The sequence below is a fragment of the Hibiscus syriacus genome, unplaced genomic scaffold, assembly GCF_006381635.1.
Source record: "Hibiscus syriacus cultivar Baekdansim isolate YM2019G1 unplaced genomic scaffold, ASM638163v2 tig00110865_pilon, whole genome shotgun sequence".
NCBI classification, from domain to species: Eukaryota; Viridiplantae; Streptophyta; class Magnoliopsida; order Malvales; family Malvaceae; genus Hibiscus; species Hibiscus syriacus.
Genome location: NW_024062894.1, coordinates 2,962,263 through 2,969,065, shown reverse-complemented (window position 1 = coordinate 2,969,065; position 6,803 = coordinate 2,962,263).

The following is a 6,803-nucleotide window of genomic DNA, read 5'->3' as shown; positions in this document are numbered from 1 at the left end:
ACCCAACTTGAAAGGTAACTTACTTTAGCATGGAGCTTCACGGGGAAAAAGGGAAGAAGAGAAGAGAAAGCTTCCAGATTGTTCCTTTCTTTCTTTCTTTTAATTCCATTTATAAAGCCTTATTAAAAGATATTTTAAGCTCTTTTATGCTAAAAGATCATTATGCCCATTTATATTTCCATCTTTGAAATTAAATGCTATACAAAAATTCCCAAATTAGTCCTTGAACTTTTCAATTTATCAAAATTAAACCAATAAATTTTCAATCTTTACACTTTAGTTACTGGAAGTTTGGGATGTTACAAATCTCCCCTCCTTTAAACAAATTCGTCCTCGAATTTTCATTGCACGCATTAATAAGAACATATCTTCTAATGTTCTCATGTTACTTAATCTTTCCTTCCTTTAATTCTTCAACTACCGTCTTCCTTTACACAATCATCTACTGTCACTTATCATATAAACAATGCCCAATAATCTCATTCCTTTCCATTCAGAATCATGAGTCAAATTGCTTCATTATTAATCTCTAATTACCTTACCACAATAACTAAACCTTTTGTTCTAATACAAAATCCTCATTCTATTTACAATAAACATATTCTACTACTATCATTAGCTTCCTTTGGATACACCAATCTTTATATTATTAGTTATACCACCTTTACATAATCAGAATACACCACCATATTCAAATCTAATTCATACTTGATTAACTTAACCTTATATCTTTTCCAAATCTTACCACTCTATCACCTTTTACTATTACAGCTAGTCAATAGCAACTGTTCAATCTAGGGAACAAGCCCTAATCAACCACTCATATACATCCTTTCCAATTGGAATTATCTCAACAATAGTTTACTTAACTTATCAGATCCACATTTATTCTCATACACTATGAAATTTCCATTGTTCAGTCTCAACATTCCAACTTCCTTTGTATTACAAACTGATCACCGATGTACCCATTCTTAAACTCTTCTTATCAATCCTTAGCTTCACTCAAACATATGAATCCTCACCTCCCTCACTATATCACATTTATATGATCAAAATATATACAACTGTATCTAGATCCATTTCATAATAGATTATCTTAACCTGACAATATCTTAAAATCTTTCAACTCCAATACACTTTTCATCACGTAATCTTGTTAGGCAATGCCAAGTCTTTCCATCTAAAATGAAAACCCTTATCATATCCACACTTTTGCTTATACACATCACTATTCCTTTATTTGAAATTCATAACTCTAGTTTCATCTATCTTATAAACTTGAAACTGATGCACTTATTCTTCAACTCTTCTACAAATTCTAACCACATCATTTGATCTTCTAACATTCTTATGGTGACACTTGTTCACCATATTCTATCTTATCCACGAAATAACAAAACTACTCTCTATCACTTTTCTGATATGATTTCAACTTTCTGAAATCAACCTTTTAACTTACGAGACACTTCCTAAGGTGTTCGCACTTCATCCTACCTGACCAGGACAGGTGAATTACTACCACCATTAGGTTTATCACCTCTCGATTCACTTTGACCATTTCTCATAACTATCTCATACTAATCTTATTCTATTAACAAGACATCATACTCCTTACACTATCATATCAGAATTGTTTTTCACTCTATGTTGGCATGTGCACATTTTAAAACTCTTTTACCTTCGATTTAAGCCTAGAATCGGCTAGACCTTAGCTCTGATAACATTAAATGTAACACCCCTAACCCATATCTGACCCGGATACGAATCCGAGGTGTCACATTGACTTTTCAAATCATTTGTCTTTATAAAACCACTAAAAATGTAATTTATCATTTATAATAAAACAGAATAATTTCTATTATATAAAATATATAGTTTTACAAAACCTATCAGAGCATACTTGATCCAAAACTTTATTTACATGCCAATTAATATCAATATTATAAAATACATATGATTCAATTATTTTATGATCTGATTCTTGGAAAGGAGGTGCTAACCTGTCTTGCTTCTCTTAACTTCTCTTCTCGATTCCAGGAACCTACGTGTGAAACACTCACACGCTAACTTAATGAATTCGTGAGGCATAAATAAACATATTATGCCATATCATTACTAGTTCTTACTATGCACATTTCATATGATCCTCATAAACTATAGAATGCATTATGCATCAAAACATAAACACATTCATATACATATCATTCCATTATTCTTATTATAATTCTTATCATTATTCATATGATTAACAATCATATTTCTTAGTTATGAGTTCTTGTACCTAACCTTGTTAACCAAATATGTACACATCATCATATATGTTTTTTAACATATTTCAAATATTAACTTAATACAAATATCATATAACCATTCATATGATAATTATATTCATGCACATCATATATCACATATACCACTTCACACAAAACTCAACGCATTATCATATCAAGTTTATTTATATTATCTTTTATTTGCCCATGTACATTACTGAGAGCTTAAGGTATGTGAGTACTTACAGGTTGTGCACTATGTTGTCACCACAGCTCGTATAATTCCCACTAGGGGCGCGTAGAATTTTTTCCGAATGACCATTATGTTCCGAAGAACCACATATAACACATATCACATATGTCCTAAAGGACCACGTAGAACCCTCGACTCTTGGCATGCCAACTATACCCTAGCTCTCATAACACATAACATGGGCATAGTCACTTATGTCATTCACATATACACATTAATATCACATATCATGTAATACTCTCATTGTAACACCCCCAACCCGTATCCGACCCGGATCTGAGTCTGAGGTGTCACATTGACTTTTAAAAAAAATTCCTTTGTAGATTAGTTAAAATGTAAATTCACCATTCAAGAAAATGAATATTTTACATTAATTAAAGTCAATTGGTTTACAAAACATATCAGAGCTTATACAATTTAGACCCTTAGATTACATGCCAACTATATTGTATGTAACAAACTATATATATTCAAATAATTTCTGATCTAATCTGTGGAAAGGAGAAGCTGACCTGGATCACCTATCTTTACTTCCTTTTCTCTTGTCGAACCCTTCGTGTGAAACATACACATGCTAAGTCTATGACTTAGTGAGGTATAGAAAAAACTTATAATAGAAACTTTAATTCCTAAAAATGCATGAACATATTAGACAATAATATCATAAAAAACAATATAACATTTCATATAATCACATGCATACACATATATAAATCTTATCCTGATTATTAATAACCTCATTTCATTATCAATATTACATTCATTTATGTCTTTTAGTTATATATTCTTATACTTAGACTTCTTAACAATCATATCATTCATTTAAACAAGTAATATATATTCAACATTACATATAACCTATATTACATTTCACATAGGAAAGCAGATACATTACATATCGTGTATTCGTTTTTATTTCTTTATTAACCCATGTACACATGTGAGAACTAAAGATATGTGAGTACTTAGAGGTTATGCACTAATGTTGTCACCACATCTCGTATAATTCCCACTAGTGGCACTTAAACTTTGTCCTGAATGACCACGTAGAAATGTCCCGAAGGACTACATATAACACATATGTCCCGAAAGACCACTATCTCCCGAAGGACCACTCCTTAAGAACCATATACATATTTCAATGGACCAAATAAGTGTACGGAAGTACCACATATATGTTCCAAAGGATTACATATATGTCCCAAATGACCACACAGAACCCTCGACTCTTGGCATGCCAAATATATCCCTAGCTCTCGTGACACATAACATGGGCATTATTATTTGTCATTTCACATAGTCATATGGTTTACTTGCATATAGAACATATTCTTGTGATCCACATTCACATATCACATATACATGTATTCTTTTTCATATAATCACGTAGTCATATAATATTTCATATGACCTCATATATCACATCACATAGATACGTATTCAAGTACTTATAATCACATAACACTTAAATCATTCCTATTTACATAGTTCATGGTTATCTAGCTTCTATTACAAAGTCACTTATCTTATCTCTTGTTCTCATATGTTCATATTTATCATATAACACATAACTTCTTATTTAATATTTATATCACATTCCTACATCACTAATTCATAATATAGTTTATACCAACATCACTTAGCTTATTTAATCTTTTACTTATTCATATAATTTTACTATATCAATTCCTAGAATCTATTACACCATCATATACTCATTTTCATATAACTCTATAGATCTTTAGCTTATAACTCTATAGATCTTTAGCATATAACTTATCTTATATGTTTATATCATCACTTTATATTCAAGTTTCCTAATTGATATACTATTACCATTTCATTCTATAATCTAATCTTAATCAGTTTCCTCAATTCTTATTAAATCGTATAACTTTATTATACTAGTTCTCATAATTGATCATACCACTATGTACTGGTCCAACTCATGTTTCTATTATTCATATAAATATATCCTTTATACTCATTCTCAATTACACTAACATATACTCACTTATATTATATAACATATACCATAACATGTAACTCATACAATTATGTTCAAGCACTAAGTAACACCCAACAATCATATCAACACATGTCGATTTTCATGAATTCATGCATCATAATATAGGAAATAGACTCATCGCAAGTCTTATTCCCTTAAACATCATATATCAACTAATATGCACTCACCTGACCTCACTAGTCAATATCGATCTCTTATCTCTTCTCGATGACTATTACTTATCAACTTGTCCTAACGTTGCTCTCGATCACTATCTACACAATCATACATTTATATATATCAGTATTCCACTTGGCATACTCTAATCTTTCATTTCTTAGACTAAAGGAAAGGAAAATTTTATTTTCTATTTAAAGTAGGTATCGATACACTCTATAGGCTATCGGTACATCCCTTAACCGGTGTATCGATACTCAAATTACATTCAAAATTTTCCATTTCAAGGGGGTATCGATATACTCTTTAATGTATCGATACACCATGAAGATGTTCTTTAAAATTGGTCTTAGTGTATCAGTACTTGTTTATAGGGTACCGATACACTCTGCCCAGAACATACTTTTTCACCCAAAAATTCACTCAATTCAGTGTAATTGTTTCATATTTCATCCCCTTACATATTCCTAACTTACATACACATGCTTAAACTCATTAATACTTATATACCTCCTCTTAAACCTCAAAATCCTATCATCCATATGAAATTCAAAAATTAAACTCAATTTTCAACATGTTCCAAATTCAATTCTATTACTTCATATCTCTTAATTAGGTTGATGACAAGTCAAATTTGGCTTCCAATTCTACTTTTCATCTTTATTCCAATTTTTCATTCAAAAACTCCAAATCTTTAATCTCTCCTAACTCCTTCATCCTTTGATTTTAAGATAACTTAAGATTTCCTTAAGCTTTCTTAATACCTTAAGAATCAAACTCACTTAAACATAAAAGAAATAATCCACAGAAATCATAGTCACCTTAACCAAGGAGCTCACGGGAAGAAGAAAGAAAGAAGAACAATAAGCTTCCAGACTTTTCTCCCAAATCCCACATGTTTATCCTTAAATAAATGAGAGAAAATATCCTTAATATTGAAAACACCATAATAACCTTAATTCTTTTCATCCTTGCTATTTAATCCACTGCCAAAATATTCCTATTTAAGTCCTTATACTTTTTCAATCTTTTGAAATCAAACCTCAAAGTTTTAAAATTTTCATTTTAGTCGCTAACCCCGATTTTGTGATGTTACACTCATGGAGTCTCATATTATATGTTCACATGTCATATAAGTACATTCACATATACATGTAATCATGTAGTTTATTTCACGTAGTTCATATCACTTTTCACATGATATCATATTCATATGTCACATAACTTATAACACTTCTCATGTGTTCATATAAACATGTATGTCTTATCTTGTTCACATATGTTCCCCATATATCACATAGTTTATATTTGTTCTCTTATGTTCACCTAAATCACATAGGTCATATCTCATTGAGCTCCTAACCTTCCTTTAGTAATCCCTTATACCTTATCATATAACTTACATTTGAGTTATCTTATGTTCACCTATATATATAATAATATATAATTCTTATAGCTTATGTCACATATTCATGTCATTCCTTATGTCCTTATTTTATCTCTATTTTATATTCTTATATAATCAAATAAATTATTTATACTATTTCACCTGGCTTATCCCACTAACATGTGTTTACATAAATCATGTAATATACAACAACATGTCAACACATATACTCATGCACACATATAAATCATAACCAACATATGCTTATGTCTATGAACTCATACATTCTACTATAGGAAATAGACTCATCACAAGTCATATTTCCATTAACACCAGATACCACTAATATGCACTCACCTGGCCTCACTAGTCAAAAACATAATCTTATCTTTTTCTTGCTCAATCTTATCTCGTTGACTCATCAGGGGCTCGCTTCCGATCAATATCTATACGAATACAAAATCCAATAATTATCGAAATTCAAACTACTATAAAGATACATATCAATACAAACTACATAAAATACTAATTTCAACTTTTCAAACTTATGGGGTGTCGGTACCACCCTCAAGGTACTGATACCTCTAGGTTAGGGTACTGATACCCTACCCAGGTACCGATACCAAAATTAACTTCGATGTTCCCTATGTATCGATACCCTCCACATATGTATCGATACATCTACCATAAGGTATCGATATTGTT